This window comes from Phalangium opilio, unplaced genomic scaffold (genome assembly GCF_054372755.1).
Source record: "Phalangium opilio isolate 3A_F unplaced genomic scaffold, DU_Popi_V2 ptg000118l_1, whole genome shotgun sequence".
NCBI classification, from domain to species: Eukaryota; Metazoa; Arthropoda; class Arachnida; order Opiliones; family Phalangiidae; genus Phalangium; species Phalangium opilio.
This window is the reverse complement of record NW_028324211.1, coordinates 586,875-605,557: the sequence shown is the minus strand read 5'-3', so window position 1 is coordinate 605,557 and position 18,683 is coordinate 586,875. Positions and strand designations below refer to the sequence as shown.

Genomic DNA, 18,683 nt, shown 5'->3' with positions numbered 1-18,683 from the left:
TAGGCATGTAATTTAATGTAACTGCTTTCCTCTCGTATGCATCCCGGATAAAGTGATGGCGAATGTCTATGTGCTTCGTGCGAGAGTGAAAGATTGGATTCTTTGCAAGCTTTTGAGCTCCTTGGCTGTCATTGTAAATTGCGAATTTTTCAATCGATATGCCAAGTTCGTCAAGGAATGACTTTAGGTAGATTGCCTCCTTTGTAGCATCAGCCATTGCCATGTATTCCGCTTCAGTGCTGGATAATGCGATAGTTGGTTGCTTCTTCGCTTCCCAGGATACAGCTGTGTTCGCAAGTTTAACTATGTAACCAGTTACATACAGCCACACCAATCAGCGTCGACAAAACATTTTATTTCCTCGCCTGTTTTCTTAAAGACCAGTCCATGATGTGTGGTTCCTCTCAAGTAGCGTAGCACGCGTTTTCCTGCAATCCAATGTCCATCGTTATAATTTAAGTTGAATTGGCTTAGGGCACTAACGGCATAAGCGATATCCGCTCGAGATGACGTTTCCAGGTACATAAGTGAAGCAACAAGGTTCTGGTATGGGAATTTTTCCATTTTATCCAAGTCGGGTGCTTCTGGTTTCTTCAACTTACTGTTAGCGTCTAGTGGGGTCGATACCGGCATGGAGTCTTGCATTCCGAAACGTTGTAAGATGGCTTCCGTGAACTCTGTTTGTGGCATGGTGATAGTTCCTGCTTTTAAAGTTTGATGAAATTCGATGCCGAGACAATGATGTATCTGTCCAAGGTCTTTCATTTCGAATTTAGTCTTCAGTTCAGCTTTAATTTTGGTTATCCACTCCATATTGTTTGATGCAATGTTAATGTCATCGACGTATATGACTATCAGCGTGACGTCTTCTTCGGTACGAGAGTGGTAAATACACGGGTCACTGGCAAGAGGCTCCATTTCCATTTCACGCAGTCTTTGGTCCAATTTCTTGTACCATTGTCGTCCGGATTGTCGTAATCCATAGAGCGATTTCTTCTTTCAGCTGATTAAGCCATTGTCTAGCTGTTTCCACGATGTCTTCAGAAACGTCCTTTCCGTTAGTAATTTCTTCCAAAGCATCTTTAAGTCCATCCGGAATATCCATATAGATTTCCTCTTCGATTTCTCCATTTAGGTACGCTTTGACGACGTCCATCTGATGAACTGTTAGATCAAGTTTGACTGCTATGGCCATTATCATCCTGATTGAGCTTGACCTTGCTACTGGGGCAAATGTTTCCTGGAAGTCTATACCCGGTTGTTGTGCGAAACCTTTGGCTACGAGTCTGATTTTCCTCCGTTCAACATTCCCTTCGGTGTCGTACTTAGTTCGAAATACGTGTCGGCTTCCAATGATTTTTCGGTTTTCAGGTCGTGGAACTATTTCCCAGGTTTTACATTTTATCTGAGAAATATATTCGCTCTTCACGGATACCTTCCAATCTTCCGAATGCACGCTGGCTAGAGCGTCTTTCAAAGAGATGGGGTCTGGTAGGCCAATTAGGTTTGCCGATTCTTCTGGAACTACGGATGTACTTGGGACCATGTTGTAAACATTTTTGGCCTTCCTGGTCCCTTTTACATTTCCGGTGGATTATCTTCGGATTCCTTGTTTTTGATTTGTTCGTTATTTAGCAACTTGCGTTGCTCGTTTATTTCAAGGTTTGTGGTCTCTGGCTCGTATTGTATTTCCAGATAATTGGTATCGATGTCTGACTCTATTCCGTATTTGGCATATACTTCTGGACTGATGAAGTCTTCGCTATTGGTACTGGCCTCAAATTCGCCGAGCAATTTTACGTTTCGGCTTTTGCATACTTTCCTGTCTTTTGGAAGCCATAGCCGGTACGCTTTGGATTCCTCCGAATATCCAATGAAGATGCCATCTTCGCTCTTCGATTGAAATTTCTCTTTCCTGGTATCGCAGTCTAGCGTCAGTGCTTTAACTCCGAAGGTCTCCATATATCCCAAGGAAGGGCGTTTTCCAGTCCATAATGTATGTATTTGTCCGTCGATACTACGTGATGGGCACCGGTTTCGGACATGTTGGCTGTTGCGATAGCTTCTGCCCAAAATGATGGTGCTAATTTCCATTGAATCATCATACATCTTGCAATTTCCACTAACGTCCGATTTTTGCGTTCTGACACCCCATTTTGTTCCGGAGTATGAGGAACTGTAAGTCTTTTTTTAATTCCGTTCTTGCGTAGAAACGTGTCGAATTTTTCATTACAGTATTCAGTTCCGTTGTCCAATTGAAGTGTTTTGACCTTCTCTCCAGTCTGCAATTCCACCCGTTCCTTGAAGTTAACGAACTCATCGAATACATCGCTTTACCAGTAATTAGTCGGGGTTCTGTAGCTTTGTTAAACGCTAAGCTTACTGAATTAACAGAGCTAGTGTCTACTTATGTAGCTTCCAGTACCACGAACAATATGAATGCTACTATAGCTTTAAACATGTCACAAGGTGCTAAGGTATTAAAACCGGATTTTCGATTTAATGGTAATTTTGCAGAAGCGGCCAATTTCCTGTATCAATTAGACGGGTTTGAATTGTTACATTCCTTCCAGAAGTGATAATTCTCGAAGTATGACCGCAACTACTCAGGATACCCAAGCCACGTCTAGTTCTAGTAGTTCTACTAAGCTAGTTTGCCATCCTGTAAGTGTTTCATTTATTTAGTACGGACATTCCCTACTGGCGCTTCCCATAATTTATTTCACTCTACATATGTAAATAGTCATTATCATAAATTATTATTACTAACACCAAAATTATTATTGTGTATAAATACAACTACCCTAACGAACCTGGATAATAAAGAGATCATTATATGCAACCTAAATTTTGGTCTCCATTATTTCTTGACCGGGTAACCACAGCTTTTTAAGCCAATCAGTTATAGGGGATATATAATTGGCGAGCTTGCCAGGAAACGAATATGTCGAGTGTTAGGTTAGATTAAATTCATTTAATATATTGCATAGCCTAGGCTTAGAGCCGAAGTCTTTAAGATCGGACTTTTAGGCTTATCGGTTAGTGCTGACTTTTTCCCCTCCGATAAACCAGTTTGAACCAATTTTCAATGTGGCGCAATCGAAACAATGCACCCCCTGAGACGGACGCTTCCCCCGTGTTGGCTGCGGGAGCTTGTCGCTCAAATAGATTATCCAATCAGAGAGCCGCTAGCGCTGGATCACGTGATCCTCGACGTATCGCAGCTAGACGCGCATTGTTGGAACAAAGCACTTCACAAAGTGAATTAGCCGCGAGTTTTAGCCAGTTGCGCCTCACTGACCCTATTGTTTCAAGCACCTCACCACCAACAATGTCCACTCCGCCCGTTTCTGTAAGTCAAACTGGTTATCCATTTTCTAATATTAATTCTAGAGTACCGCAAATTAGGTTTAGTACTATACAGACAGGTTTCAACCCTTTTTCTGTTGCGCTTTTACAACTAAGGCTTACCACTAATACGCATGCCAATGTTAGTGTGCCTAGCTCTTATAAGAACGTTAGTACTAGGCCTATAACCAGTACTACTTAAGTGGTAGGACAACAACCTGTGGTTACCACAAGTATTTATCCTTCCACAATTCCATTTGGTAACATATCACCAATTTGGAAAATTTCCTCAGTGTAAGGCCACCAACGACTTCTGGACCATCACATTTTGTTCCTCAAGGAACTTTACCAGTAATAAATCGGGGTTCTGTAGCTTTGTTAAACGCTAAGCTTACTGAATTAACAGAGCTAGTGTCTACTTATATGGCTTCCATTACCACGAACAATTTGAATGCTACTATAGCTTTAAACATGTCACAAGGTGCTAAGGTATTAAAACCGGATTTCGATTTAATGGTAATTTTGCAGAAGCGGCCAATTTCCTGTATCAATTAGACGGGTTTCAATTGCTACATTCCTTCCAGAAGTGACAATTCTCGAAGTATGACCGCAACTACTCAGGATACCCAAGCCACGTCGTTGAAATACAATATTTAGATTACCTTCCTTATGCTCTACAAATTATAGAAGATGATTTAGCATCGCTACAATATAGAACAAAAGGCGGCCAAAAAGCACCTATGATCATTCGAACAAGAGGGCATCGACTATAAGAGGTATATACCTACTCGTGCCCCGTAATATGACGCATGTAGCTGGTTTTTACAATATCATGATGCAATCAGATGATATTGCTTTGATCATTGAATGTTTAAATGGTTACCGCTTAAAAGAGGCTATGCCTAGTAATTTGCATACAATGACTCTACCTATAGGTGTATCAGAAATATTTCGCGTAGGAAGCGATGTTACCATTGTGACCTATTGTATCTCTGCTTTAGCCATTGCATGTGAAGTAATCGATGTACAAACTTTATTACCTTTTGACATTCACCATAGCATTGTAGAATCATTAGCAAAAACTAATCGCATTGTTTTTGTAGATGAAGATGTGCCAGGCGGTACGACTGCTTATATGATGCAACAAGTGCTAGAAGAACAGCATGGCTATGCTATGCTCGACGAAGCACCAATGACGATTAGTAGCAAACCACATCGCCCAGCCTATGGCGATGACGGGAATTATTTTTCTAAACCGAATGTAGAAGTGGTAGGTAAAATATATATGATGATGCATCAAGTGGATCCACTACAATACCCAACTATTTTTTAGATAGTGCTACCACATAGCTGAATAGATACTATATACTAAAATTTAGAACAAAAATTTGGCATTATTTTAAAAAAATAAACCAAAAGGTAAATGTTTTAATAGGTAGGTGTTCATAAAACACCATAACTACATAATACTCTTAAGCTGCGAATGAGATAGACGGGTTAACCGAATAACCCTCTCTTACGATTCGCCTTCGTATAACAAAACTCTAGCTATTTCTGGCTTGCCTTTCTCTTGCCCAATTTGGATACCCATTATTGGATAGGTTCTTCCCTATATTTTTGTGCTATAGTTCTCATAATATCTTTATATTGTTCAGGTAAATGTTGATCGATGATTTTTTCTAAATCTTGCTGTTTATCTTCAGATAATTTATTATCCCATAAGAAATTTTTAATATAAATAAAGCCTTTTTCTAAGGTTTAAAGTTTTGTAAAAATTCCTCCCAATACCCACTATAATATGATCTTCAGGCTTATTCTCATCAATAAGATTTACATTGTTATTTACTAAACTTGATAGTACTCTTTTTAAGATCGTGTATTTTTCTGTGTGTCCTTGTGTTTGTTGTTCTCTTGCATGTTTAGCAATAATATTACCACATTCGAACATTACGTATATCAATACTAGCCTGAAGTTAAAGTTTTATTGAGGACTGCTACGAGAGTCCGTTGTTCCCAACGTTTCTGTGTCCATAGTACCATTTTGGAGCAAATCCTTTATTCTACTCGGGTTGTTTATGACTGCGTTCCTTACTTTAGATGTATCTCTAGAAGAGCTACTTTCGTTGATAGGGTTCTGATCCTGCTTCATTTGCGCTTTATCGCTTCTATGCACCATCATTTTGGCCTTGCTCATCCTGCATAGTAGACTTCTTTAAGCCATTACAGGATGCGATAAGTGGTAAAAAAAGGAAATACTTTTTCATAATATCGACTGTTAAGGTGTAAATTATAAATACTCAAGAGAGCTATTGCTACCGAAGTAAGTTAAAAACTAATTTAGTTATTTAAAACCCTTTTTCAGAGTTCCAAAATGGAATCTTCTAGCAATCAAATCGTTGAACATACGACGGACACAACGCAAAAAGATGATCGCTAAGAATAGATGCCCATTTGGAATAATCCCTTATAACTATTGCTTTCTAGCATCCAAGCCCCAGTGCAACTTTTCACGTAAGACATCAAAAATAGTTGTATAGCCAAACTGAACTAACTTCAATAAAAGCGGGGCTTTTTTTACAAAAAGACGTTGTTGAATCGCCATTCGCATAGGCATAGCAACTAGCATATCGTTATTACGGCCTCTAACTACAAAACTTAATAGGGTGGTCTCAGGAACGACCAATGGACGTAACGCCAAGTTATGCGGACTTATAGGGGTAATGACCAAGCTATTGGAGCTGGCCAGCACGATAGGGCCTGAACAGCTCAGCGAATAAGCCGTAGAACCTGTAGGTGTAGCAGCCACCAATCCATCTGCTCGATAGGTAGTAATGAATTCCTCATCAATGTAGGCATCAAGGGTTAGTAAATTAGCCATTTCTCGCTTAAGGAGTGCTACTTCGTTGAGTGCAAAGGAAACAGGAACAGATGAACCATATAAAGCTAAAAGAATCCGCTCTTCTATATCATAATCGCCCTCAAAGAAATGTATCAATCCACCAATGGCTTCTGTATGCGTTACCATAGTTATAAATCCCAAATTACCTGTATGAATTCCCAGTAAAGGAATGGCATGGTCTTTAAGGTAATGGATGGTTTCTAAAAAGGTTCCATCCCCGCCTAAACTGCTTATTAGTTCCAAATCTAACTGTAGATGTAACTCCTCTAGGTTGAAAACGGATAGGTTATGCAAAAGAGCCGTAGATGCATCCTTTAATAATTCAGCTAAATGATTAGAAACTGTTACACGCTTTTGGTAACCTTCTGTTAAAGGGATGATTTGTTCTAAAAATATTAGGCCAATGGAACAAATTTGTCTGCTATGTATAACAATGAACATCTAGCTAGTATTTAGGAAATATTAGGATTATTAGCAGTACAAGTAGTATTTATTATCAAATACGATTTTTGGGCTGCTATTTGCTTGATCAAAAAATAGTAGATGAAATTAGACTTCTTGTATAACACGCTTATGCGGAGAAATTTGTAGGAGACACAGCGCGCAAAACCACCCAGAACATATATCTAGAGATATGTATTTAATATTAAGCACCGGCACGAAGTGGAAATTACCAGTAGAAGTTAGCGTTATGCAAGCAGTCTATTACCTTCTACTTCTGCGCAATGATATACAAATCTTCTTTCTCCCGCTTCATATAGTATTCTTCACGCGCAAGCTTCTCTAAAAAATAAAGATTTTGCATAAGTTCTTTTTTTTTATAATTTGCTGAGTATGAAAAATATAATAAATTTCATCAGCTTCTAACTGTTTACAACATGTACTCAATTTCCATCGTACCGATACATTTTGCTCATCAAAACAGGACATCCATATAGCGAAAAAAATTGTTGAAATACAATAAGGATCTAACAATACTTTTTTATAGACTGAATTTTATTTACATACTTCATAATAAGAAAAAAATCTGTTTTGATTGCCAGCGTATCAATTTATAGATGTATGCTCATCGTCTTCAGATTGACATTCTTCATCTTCTTCAAGTTGCACTTCTTTGAGAAAACTTTGAATCAGTTGATAAGTTTCCGCTCTTCCTGCATTAACCGTTTTTTCAAACGTTTCCCAATCACCTTTATCTATATAACCATTGAAGGGGTTGATGTAATACTTCTGAATAGTAAAGGTTAGCTTTTTGAGCGTTACAATGCAAGACAAATCCTGGGAATCTTTTGAAAGGGTTACTTCACTTGAAAACATCCAACCCATAAGATCAATAATCTATTTACTGAGATCTATAAACTCCTCTTCTAGGGGTAGGATCACTATTATCCTTTATCATCGTTTTAAGCGCTTTATAAATCATATGATATATATCAATAAATTGTAAATAAACGTTGTTGCACTCTTTTGCTGATCTGGAGGAAGTTGCTAGGGTGCACATTCAGATTAGCACCTATCCTTTCTAAGACACGCTTGCAAATCAAATGCTGTAGCATAGTAAAAAATTCATCCTTTAAACCGGGGGCTAACTTTTGTGCATATGCTGCTGTGTCGCTCAGCTTACCTACCTGCTCTTCAACAAGTAGCACCTCAGAATTATTCGTACCCTTACCACCACAAAGGCTACTTTGAACTATAAAACAGAATAAGAAGACGGTGGTAATTTTAATGGGTTGCAAGCATAATTGATATAATAAATATTTTAAGTAAACACATTAAAGAGAAGAAATATTGTACGATTCAACTAACTAGACTGCAGTAAATAGCTTAATAGAGATAAAGGAAGTGAATATAAAATATTATTATGAATATAATAACTTATGTAGGATTTTTAAAGAAAAGGAGATTAGCTTGTTAAAAACAACACTTTAATATGAATTAGATATTCATCCAAATTAAAACATTTCATGCAAAACCTATTTCTAATAGCAGTTTTGGCGTCAAGGCTTGTCTATGCTCCTGACATACATTTAGTATGCTGCGTTGCTTGACTGCGCTACTCCTAAATTGCGGATCACAAAATAGGTTCTGCAAAAGGTCTAATATATTAAGGCCATAAGCGAGGGGTCATACTAACAATGCATAAAAATAGATATGCTACCAAACAGAGAGCGTAAATAAACGTAGGATAGATAAATTGGCTATGCTTCATCAGAAACTACTTCTTCTACAATAGCAGCAGCGCTTTTCTTTCTTCTGCGCCGTGTTGCTTTAACGGCTTTTGCCTCTTTTGTATAAACATCGTTATAATCGACTAATTCAATGATACACAAAGCTGCATTGTCTCCAGCACGGTTTGCCAACTTAATGATACGTGTAAAGCCGCCTGGGCGTTGCTCAATTTTTTCAGCGAAATGATTGAACAACTCTTTTACAGGTTTTTTATCTTGAAATTGAGCAAAAACCATTCTTTTAGAGTGAGTAGTATCTTGCTTTGCTCTCGTAAAAATAGGCTCAATAAATGAACGTAAGACCTTGCCTTTAGCCAAAGTAGTAATTATGCGCTTGTGCGTAATGAGCGACTTAGCTAAATGCATAAGCAATGTTTTTCCATGACCTGCAGGCCTACCCAGCTGATTAATTTGGTTTCTTTGCCTCATTGATTTGTACTAACTTAAAATTTATTATACGACCTAAATATAAGTAAAAATTAACCATCTAACTTATACCTAGAGAGATCCATACCAATCTTCAAATTCTTTTCGGCCAAAAGTTGATCAATCTCATCACGTGACTTACGGCCAAAATTTCTAAACTTCATAATATCAAAATGTTTGACCGTTACAAGATCTTGCAAAGTTTCTATCCCTGCTGATTTAAGACAATTTAAAACACGCGAAGAGCACTGTAACTCACTAACACGCATATCCTGCACACGATAATGTACACTTATAATAGGGGAAAGATTGCATCAATAGCAATAAGGTCTAAAGCTGCTTCTTTGGTCCTATTCTACTCAGCCGATAGATAACCTCTATGTTTGACTATATGGAGTTCCATATCAAAACTGGCAGATGCATTAAGCTTACAAATCAGTAAATCTGGATTTAAAACCTCAAAAAAGGGGTAGCTTTGGCAATATCACCTGCACGAAATTCAGATTTATTCACCCGAACTGAAACGGTATCATCACCGCTTTCTGCAATTTTCTTTAAGCGAACCTGCTTGAGATTTAAAATAATCTCCACCAAATCTTCTTGTACACCTTCAATGGTAGAAAACTCATGACGGATGCCAGGGATTTTAATAGAAACAATAGCATACCCTTCTAAAGAAGATAATAATACACGCCTAAGTGTATTACCAATTGTAGTACCGTACCCTTTTTCAAGTAGACGAAAACTAAAAACGCCATGAAAAGAATTGACGTTCTCGACAAATATTTTCTCGGGCATTTGAAATGCTAATGACGACATATAGAATCTATATTTGATGTAAAAAGAAAACAAAAGACTTCTTTTGCAACGCTACTGCTACTGGCAACTTGTACGCCGACCCAGTGCTTATATCATCGCGTACATCTAGTATGGTGGGGTACGGTGCGTATCTTCTGAAAATTCCTCACCATAAGGGAGCCTCGAAACTCGAAAGAAGTCTAATAGAAGAACTATTTAGAATGGAGCTCCACAATACTTCGCTCATTAATTTCTTCTGGTATTTCAGAACGCTGCGGGAAAGAAACAAACTTCCCTACAATCGAAGATGGATCCCATTCTAACCATCTATATCTATTAGATGGATTACTCGCTACGTTATTAACAATCAAAGCCATTTTTTTGGTTTTTTCTTTTACGCTTATTATGTCTCCAGGTTTTAATGCATAGGAAGGGATATCCACTATTTCACCATTCACCATACTATGCCTATGGAATACCATTTGCCTTGCTTCTCCCCGTGTAGTAGCAATACCTAGTCTATAAACGGTATTATGTAAACGAGCTTCTAACCGCAGTATTAATTCACCTGTAACACCTTTACTTTTAGTAGCTTTTTCACAAAGGTTCTTAAATTGACGTTGTAATAACCCATACGTATACTTTGCTTTTTGTTGCTCTACCAATTGAAGCCCAAACTGAGAACGTCTTTTACGTCTTTTACCATGTTGCCCAGGTGAATAGTTCTTTTTTTGCAACACTTTATGAACAGACGAACCAAATATCGCACTATTGTACCTTCTTGAAACTTTGGCTTTTGGACCACGATATCTTGCCATACACTAACCCCAGTAACAAAATCGACGTTGGACCGACGTAGTCGGTTCGAGGTCCAACCAACACTGACGTAAAAGCGTCGGTAAACTTTCATTTCGACCGTCGAAATGTCCTATCCGTTTAAGCGTCGGCCCGACTTCCGGTCATAGCAATTTTGCCAGCACTTTAACCGACTCTAAAAAGTAAGCGTGTCCAGCTCTTACCTTATCTAACAAGAAGTCGGCTTTGTTATCTGGTTATGGTCGGATTATTAATCTAATTTCGGTCGGCTTTATCGACTGTTATTTGTCGGATTTATGGCTTTTTTGTGGTCGGCTTTATGGCTTGTTTGTGGCCGGCTTTATGGCTTGTTTGTGGTCGGCTTTATGGCTCTTTTATGGTCGGCTATACGACTTTATTATGGTAGGCTTTACGACTTGTTTATGGTCGGCTTTATGGCTTGTTTATGGTCGGCTTTATGGATTGTTTATGGGCGGCCTTATGGATTGTTTATGGGCGGCCTTATGGATTGTTTATGGTCGGCTTTATGGATTGTTTATGGTCGGCTTTATGGATTGTTTATGGTCGGCTTTATGGATTGTTTATGGTCGGCTTTATGGATTGTTTATGGTCGGCTTTATGAATTGTATATGGTCGGCTTTATGGATTGTATATGGTCGGCTTTATGGATTGTTTATGGTCGGCTTTATGGATTGTTTATGGTCGGCTTTATGGATTGTTTATGGTCGGCTTTAAGGGTCGTAGTCTTCTAAACACCACTTTCATCTGGTCTTTTGTCCATCCCACATGGACTCCAGTGTAACCTTACTGGCTTCTACTCCTTCATCATCGTTAAGGTTAGCAATCGGCTAGGGTTACAAGAAACTTCTAGCCTCCCAATGGCGTAGTTTCCACCAAAGGTTCACGCAATTGTGCTGTTCTTATCAATTACTAAGATTCGAAACCTTATGTACCGATTGGAGTAAGACAACAATGGGCGTATGCTTCATTTCAAACGTCAATATTAGTCTAGTCTCTCAAGAATGTTCAATAGTTATTTTTTAAACGATGTAACGCGCAATAAGGTTAATAATTATCGAAGAAAATATATAATATTAATTATATTTATTTTAATGTTTAAGATAATCTTAAACCGTTGATACACTAGTGCACTTTGATAAAAACGCATTTTAGTTGGTAAGGAGTCGAGAAGCCAACATAATCCTTCATTACATTAACCGACTTAAAATGTAACTATCAGACTACTCTTTTCTATTGTTGTCAAGGCCGACTGCAAAGCGGAGTTAGCAACTGAAGTTGAATAAGAGTCGGATTTCCGTTGTAAGTGCCAACTAGACCATAAACCGACGAATCTACCTCGAACCGACTCAAACGCGGAAGCTTCATTATAACGAAATTTGAAATGTTTAGTATTGATCGGTAGGTAGTCGGATATGCCGACCTCTCGCCCCTTGTTGTTAATTTGATAAAAACCCATGTTAGTTGGTAAGGAGTTGAGCAGCCGACCTAATCCTTCCTTACACCAACCGACATAAAATGTAACTATCAGCCAACTCTATTTGTATGTTCTCACGTCCGACTTCAAAACGGAGCTAGTAACTGAAGTTGGATAAAAGTCGGACTTCAGTTGTAAGTGCCGACTAGACCATAAACCGACGAATCTACCTCGAACCGACTCAAACGCGGAAGAAGCTTCATTATAACTATTCTTTTGTATGATCGGTAGGTAGTCGGATATGCCGACCTCTCGCCCCTTGTTGTTATTTTGCTAAAAACCCATGTCAGTTGGTAAGGAGTTGAGCAGCCGACCTAATCCTTTATTACACCAACCGACATAAAATGTAACTATAAGCCAACTCTATTTGTTTGTTCTCACGGCCGACTTGAAAGCGGAGCTGGTATTTGAAGTTGGATAAGAGGCGGACTTTAGACGTAAGTGCTGACTAGGCCATAAAGCGAAGAATCTACCTCGAACCGACTCAAACGCGGAAGATGCTTCTTTACAACTAAATCTGAAATTTTCAGTGTGATCGGTAGGCCGTCGGATATGTCGACCTCTAGACCCATATTGTTATCTTTTATTTGATAGAAACGCGTGTTGGTTGGTAAGGAGTCGAGCAGCCGACCTAATGCTTCATTACATTAACCGACTTAAAATACAACTATCAGCCAACTCTATTTTATTGTTCTCACGGCCGACTGCAAAGCGGAGTTGGCAACTGAAGTTGGATAAGAATCGGATTTTAGTCGTAACTACCGACTAGACCATAAACCGACGAATCTACCTCGAACCGACTTGAACGCGGAACACTCGTGTTACTGGGGAAATTTCTTCTAAACTTCTAATTCTAATAAAAATTAATCAGTTACTAAAAATTAATCAGTTACTTGCACCATTTACGGGCGCCTACACTTAGGTGGCCTACAACCATTGTGCGGAAGGGGTGTAACATCCTTAATAGACATTAACTCTACAGAATGCTCTTGAAGAGCACGAATAGCTGATTCGCGTCCAATTCCTGGCACCTTTACAAATACATTCACCCGTCGTAAACCCAATTCATGGGCAGCTTTTGCACAATCGGCTGATGCCATTTGAGCGGCATATGGTGTGTTTTTCTTAGACCCCTTAAAACCCTTCTTACCAGAAGAAGACCAAGCAATCACCTGACCAGCCTCATTTGTAATTGAAATAATAAGATTATTAAAAGTAGCTTGAATATGTGCCTGCCCCTCTTTACCAACCTTTACAACCCTTTTTTTAACTTTATTTTTTTCCGTATTTTTCATAGTAGTTCTATATAGACTTTTCTCTGTAGAAAAAGAAAAAATACTCTAACTAAAACGTATAGGCTATTTAATAGCTTTCTTTTTGTTAGCAATGGTCTTAGGCTTTCCTTTACGTGTCCTTGCATTGGTTTGAGTCCGTTGTCCACGAACAGGCAAGGCCATTTGATGCCTAATCCCTCTATAACATTTAATTTCTACCAGTCGCTTAACATTGAGCCGAACTTCTGACTTTAAGTCTCCTTCTATTTTATAGACGCCACGAATGGCTATTCTAATGGCTTTGAACTCATCATCCGTCCAGGTGGATACACGTCGATCTTTATCCATTTGGACGGCATAAAGAATTTTATTTGCAGAACTCCTGCCAATCCCATATATATGTAAGCGCAATCTCTCCTCGCTTATTATCTGGAATGTCTACACCTAATACCCTAGCCATATTCTACCCTTGTCTTTGTTTAAATTTAGGCTGTTGCTTATTGATTACATATAATACACCTTTTCGACGTACAATTTTGCAATCAACGCTTCTTTTTCTAACAGATGTTTTAACTTTCATAATTAAAGTAACTATTCGGTTTTCTTGTATCTGTGCACTATCCTGGCTTGCGTTAAGTCATAAGGCGTTAACTCCATCCTAACGGAATCACCCGGCAGAATTCTAATATAGTTCCTACGCATGTTCCCAGAAATATGGGCCCTAACGATATGACCATTTGGCAATGATTCCTGTACTATTCCACCTTGCTCAATAGGAGGTATCTTAGACATATTACTTTATCTGATCTTATTTATTATTTATTATTTTGATTTGCTTATTTACCTTTTCTTGCCTTTGTCTAATATCCACAACAATATATAACAAACAAAGGCCTCTCCGGTGCCAATATAATAAATTTATTGGGAATATCAGCAGACTTTTTCTGAAACGATAACTTCTACTGGTAATTTGCACGTCGAGCGGGTACTCAAATACTGACGTACATGTAGCACGCTGCCGTTTTGCGCTCGGTGTCGCCTACAAATTCCGAAGGGCAGGCGAGTTACAAAAGAAGTCTAATATTGAGAACGTCTCTAAAAATCACTTCATACAAACTCCTTTGCTAATAATTACCTCATATCGACGCATTAACAAGTAGCTTTCAATTTGTTGAAGGGTTCCTAACATAAACTGACCATAATTAACAAAGAAGTGCCACCGTAAAATCTAGAAAAGGGTAAGCTTAAACCAGCCATAGAAGCAAAAACGGGTAGAACAGCAATAACTGCCAAAAAATAGCTCCTGAAAAGGTGATCCTATCCAACACATCATCTAAAAAACGGGCGGTTGCATTTCCAGAAGTAATACCAGGAATAAAGCTATTGGCACGCTTCATATCATCTGCTATTTGCACAGGGTTGACGGTAATAGCCGTATAAAAAAATGTAAAAACTATAATCAAAAAGGCAAATAAAAAGCTAAATAACCAACTAGTAATATCCTGCAAGATGCCACTGTAACCGTAAAATTTTAAAGTAGGAAAGGGGGCCTAATTTCACGGCTCACAAAGATAAATAAATCAAACTAGCAATTTAAGAAGTTCCCAGGTTCCCGTTTAAAGGACTTGTTGTCCATGACTAACTATAATTACCAGATGGTCCATGGCGAAGTAATTGATAGGAACAGGGTTGATCAGAAAAGAAACTTTCATTTAACGTTTTTAAAGCAAACAAAGAACTGGGTCGAACGCGAACACTGACAAGAGACTCTGTATCGAGACAGGCCGCGCCGTTTTATCCCGTACATAAAAAACAATAAGCGGCAGTGGCGCTTGAGGCGCCACTCTGGGAAAACAAAAATAGAAATATAGGGCGCTTAGGGCGCTAAAAAAATGAATCACAGAGCAGACGACGTTGGAGGGGTGGCTTCTTCGCTACTTCCTCCCCCCCCCCCAAGAAAAGTCGTCTGCGTTAGGGGGAGTCGGACTCGTGGGAGTCTTGCGGCTCTGGAGACCTCCTTTTGGCCGCGGTGGCGCTCTCCCTTTTTTCCCGGTGGCGACATCAGGCTTTATAAGCCTCGCTCCGCTTGGGTCGCGGCTTAAAGCAATTGTTTTCATGATGTCGGCCAATTTGATATTTTTTTTCTTTGCTTATCATTAAGCAATAGTTTATTTAAACGAAAGTCGAAAATACGTCATTTACAAATTACAAATATTACATTTGTAGTAAACACAAATTAACTAATACACTTAAGAAAAAAATGATACATGGAATTCGTTAATATTTTGACTTGAAAAAATGCCCAGCTTGGTCTTATTTTTTAATTCGACGACAAGTTTCTTTTAATTTCGAAGAATAATAATAATAAAAAAACCATAATTGTAAAAGAAAAGTTAATTTGGTAACGGCTACGAAACCGCACCGCGTCTAGGCGCGTTTTAAAAAAATTATTAAGAATCAAAATTTTGAAATAAAAAGTGGGCCTGCATAAAGAAGACGTTTAAACAAAGTACATCTTGGGGAGAATATTCGCCTTGACGCTAATGGCCTCGGAGACATTGGGGGAAGTTGAAAATCGTCTCCTCCGGCATACGTATCCTCGCTGCTGGAAGAATTGGCGTCGCCAACAGTTTGCAAGTAGTACTTGGCCCTAAAGGCCGCCAAGTGGGCGTATTGAACTAGAGCCGGAATAGAAATCGACCGAGTGCAACGAAGGAAAGTGTGACACAAATAATAACTCATTTTTGGATATCATCTGCCGAAAAGTTATAACCATCCCAAATAACGGTGTAATGGGCTGGGCGACACGCTTCTCGAATTTGTCTAACTTCGGTCTCCTGTACTTTGGGGAACTGTCCCTCACTGACGCCATCGCGGTAGAAGACAATCTTTTCCGGTTTTACTTTGGTGTTCCGGTAAAAGGCTTTTAATAAATCAACGACCATGCTTTAAAGGTCTTGAATGACTTCGACGCGCGATTGAAGTTCGTCCTCGTTCTTTTGAAGTTTGACGATGGAGGAATACTTGCCGGGGATCGAATCGATGCTTCCAACAGCCGCGGCGATTGAAGGTTTAATTCGATCTCCCGGAGAAGGATGACTGACGTCAGCTCCGATAATGATGACGGGGCGATGGAAAATAATCGGTTTCTCAGCCGGAAGCAACGAATTATTAGTTCCTCCCATTTTGGCATTTATCTTTTGCTACAAGTTAACGATCAATTGGGGATTGCATTTCTTGACGATACTCTCGTCTTTAATGCATTGCGTCATGAGACCCAGTTTAGTTTCGGCAACTTGTTTAATTTCGCCATAGTTGCTGCTTCGTCCAAGTACAACCACAATCAAGTTGATGTCAGGCATCATATTCATGATTTCCAATCCCTAACCAAAAAGCCAGCTGAAGTAAGGATGGGTAAGGGTAAAGGGGACCCAGATTGTTTTGTGGTGGTTGTTAAGCCTGGTAGAATTCGTTTTGAGTTAGATGGTGTTTCTAGAGAAGTAGCAGAGCGTGCCATGCATATTGCTATCCATAAGTTACCTATTAAGGCAAATTTTGTAGTCCGAAGAGACTATAATCCAGCTGCATAGGTTCTACAAGTTTCATGCAGTGCAAGCTTGTTCGTTTTATTTATATCCATGGATAGATACCCCTTTAGTGGAATATTCAATCAGTTTTTAAAATAAAATATAAAGATATTCAGTTGCTTTCTTCTCAAGAATGGAACTATAAGTTAATGAAAGAGTTGGAATTTTGGTATAGCTAAGATTTGCCCATTCAGTTTCTCCAATTGAGAATCCTATGATGATGAGGGAAGCAAGAAGATCTATTGCAAGGCTAAAAACAGCTCAGAACAATTGTGCGAGCCCACCATCAGAAATGTAGTCACCATGCTGAGAAATAGAAGAAAAGAAAAAGTAGGAAGGGTAACCAGTAATAAAGCCTATAAGACGATAACTGTTGTAATGGATACGAAAGACATACACCCTGTTTATGGTAAGTTTGTAAAAACAGCCACCAAGTTTATGGCACATCATGAGGAAAATAAGTAGATGGAGAATACCGATATGAGCCCACTGGCGTCAGACAGTGCCAGATCTGGCACATGGCACCTGTAAATATGGCGTCAATGGACGCCCACAGCACTTTTTCTTCTTATGGCGCCAGTGAATCAAACATTTTTCTCACAATCCTGTTGTGACGTCAGTGAAACGTGCATGATGTGTATGGCGTCAGTGAATCAGACGCTAATGTTAGGCTTATGTGTCATATTACCTTTCGGATATATTGGTTCAAACGTATATGACGGTAGAACCGTTATCGCAATTAACACTGTAATTATGTTCTATCAACACGCGGTTTAAACGCCATGTTCACTATAAGAACGTGATTGGTCTAAAAGAGCGTCATGTTTACATGGTCAGAAAGTCACGTGACATTAAAGTATAAAAGACGAGGACGGTTTAAAGATAAGACATTCTATATCCTTCCTTGAAGTACCGACCCAGATCCGAAAAATGTAAGTATAATTATTTTCATATATTTATGGTAGTTAATTTCGCCCGTATTTATGAATATGGGTTTCTACCACAACAGGGTTGAACCTTTATCATCCTTTGAAACCAGTAATACACAGAACGGGCTTTCCAACTCTAATCGGTGTAATGTGGATCCGAGAAAGAATTATCCGATTATTGTAGAATCTACCGTAAGACGAAAGAACTTAAGAAGAATTAAAGAATTCAAAACCATCGGACGAGATAAGGATTACGGGAGAGCCGAACGTACTATAGATTCAGAAACGGGGGATTTAGTGATAAACCCCATACCGAATGAAGTCTTTAATTTACATGATTGTGGCGAATATTACACATTACAATACGTTAATGCCCCCCACATAAATTTAGGTTTGAAGCACTTAGCGTTGTACAAGTTACTAACTGTCTCCGCCCAACTCCCACCAGGGACATTAATCGACATGTTTGCTAGACAGTTTCCATGTATCATAAATAATAGGACTCATTATTTCAAATTGGAAGAATTCGAGGGGGATTCTATCTATGCACATTATGTACATCTCTCCCCCCACAAAATGTACGGAATGCCCAACCCAAATATTTGCCAGTTAGGTAGTTGCCATCCTCGCAATGAGGAGGAATGTAAATTTCGCACCTTTTACTACGGGGGATACGAATTTCATTGCCCCTATCAGTACTTAAGAGTTTTGAACTTAGCTCTTCATATGTGTATGTTTATGGTTTATAAAACTAACAAGGCAGTTAGAAAAAACTATAAGGATAAAAACGAGACGGCCATGCATTATATGTACAAGGCCATGTATATTTGCAAGTTAGCCGAGTGTCTGTATGATAACACCCACAGTTTAATGTTTTACG

At 38.9% G+C, this 18,683-nt stretch overlaps 1 pseudogene; it reads right to left on the bottom strand.

The window, feature by feature from the left end:
* Positions 1–13,878: 13,878 nt before the first annotated feature.
* LOC149622734 (protein argonaute-2-like) lies at positions 13,879–16,658 on the bottom strand (annotated as a pseudogene).
* Positions 16,659–18,683: the final 2,025 nt, after the last annotated feature.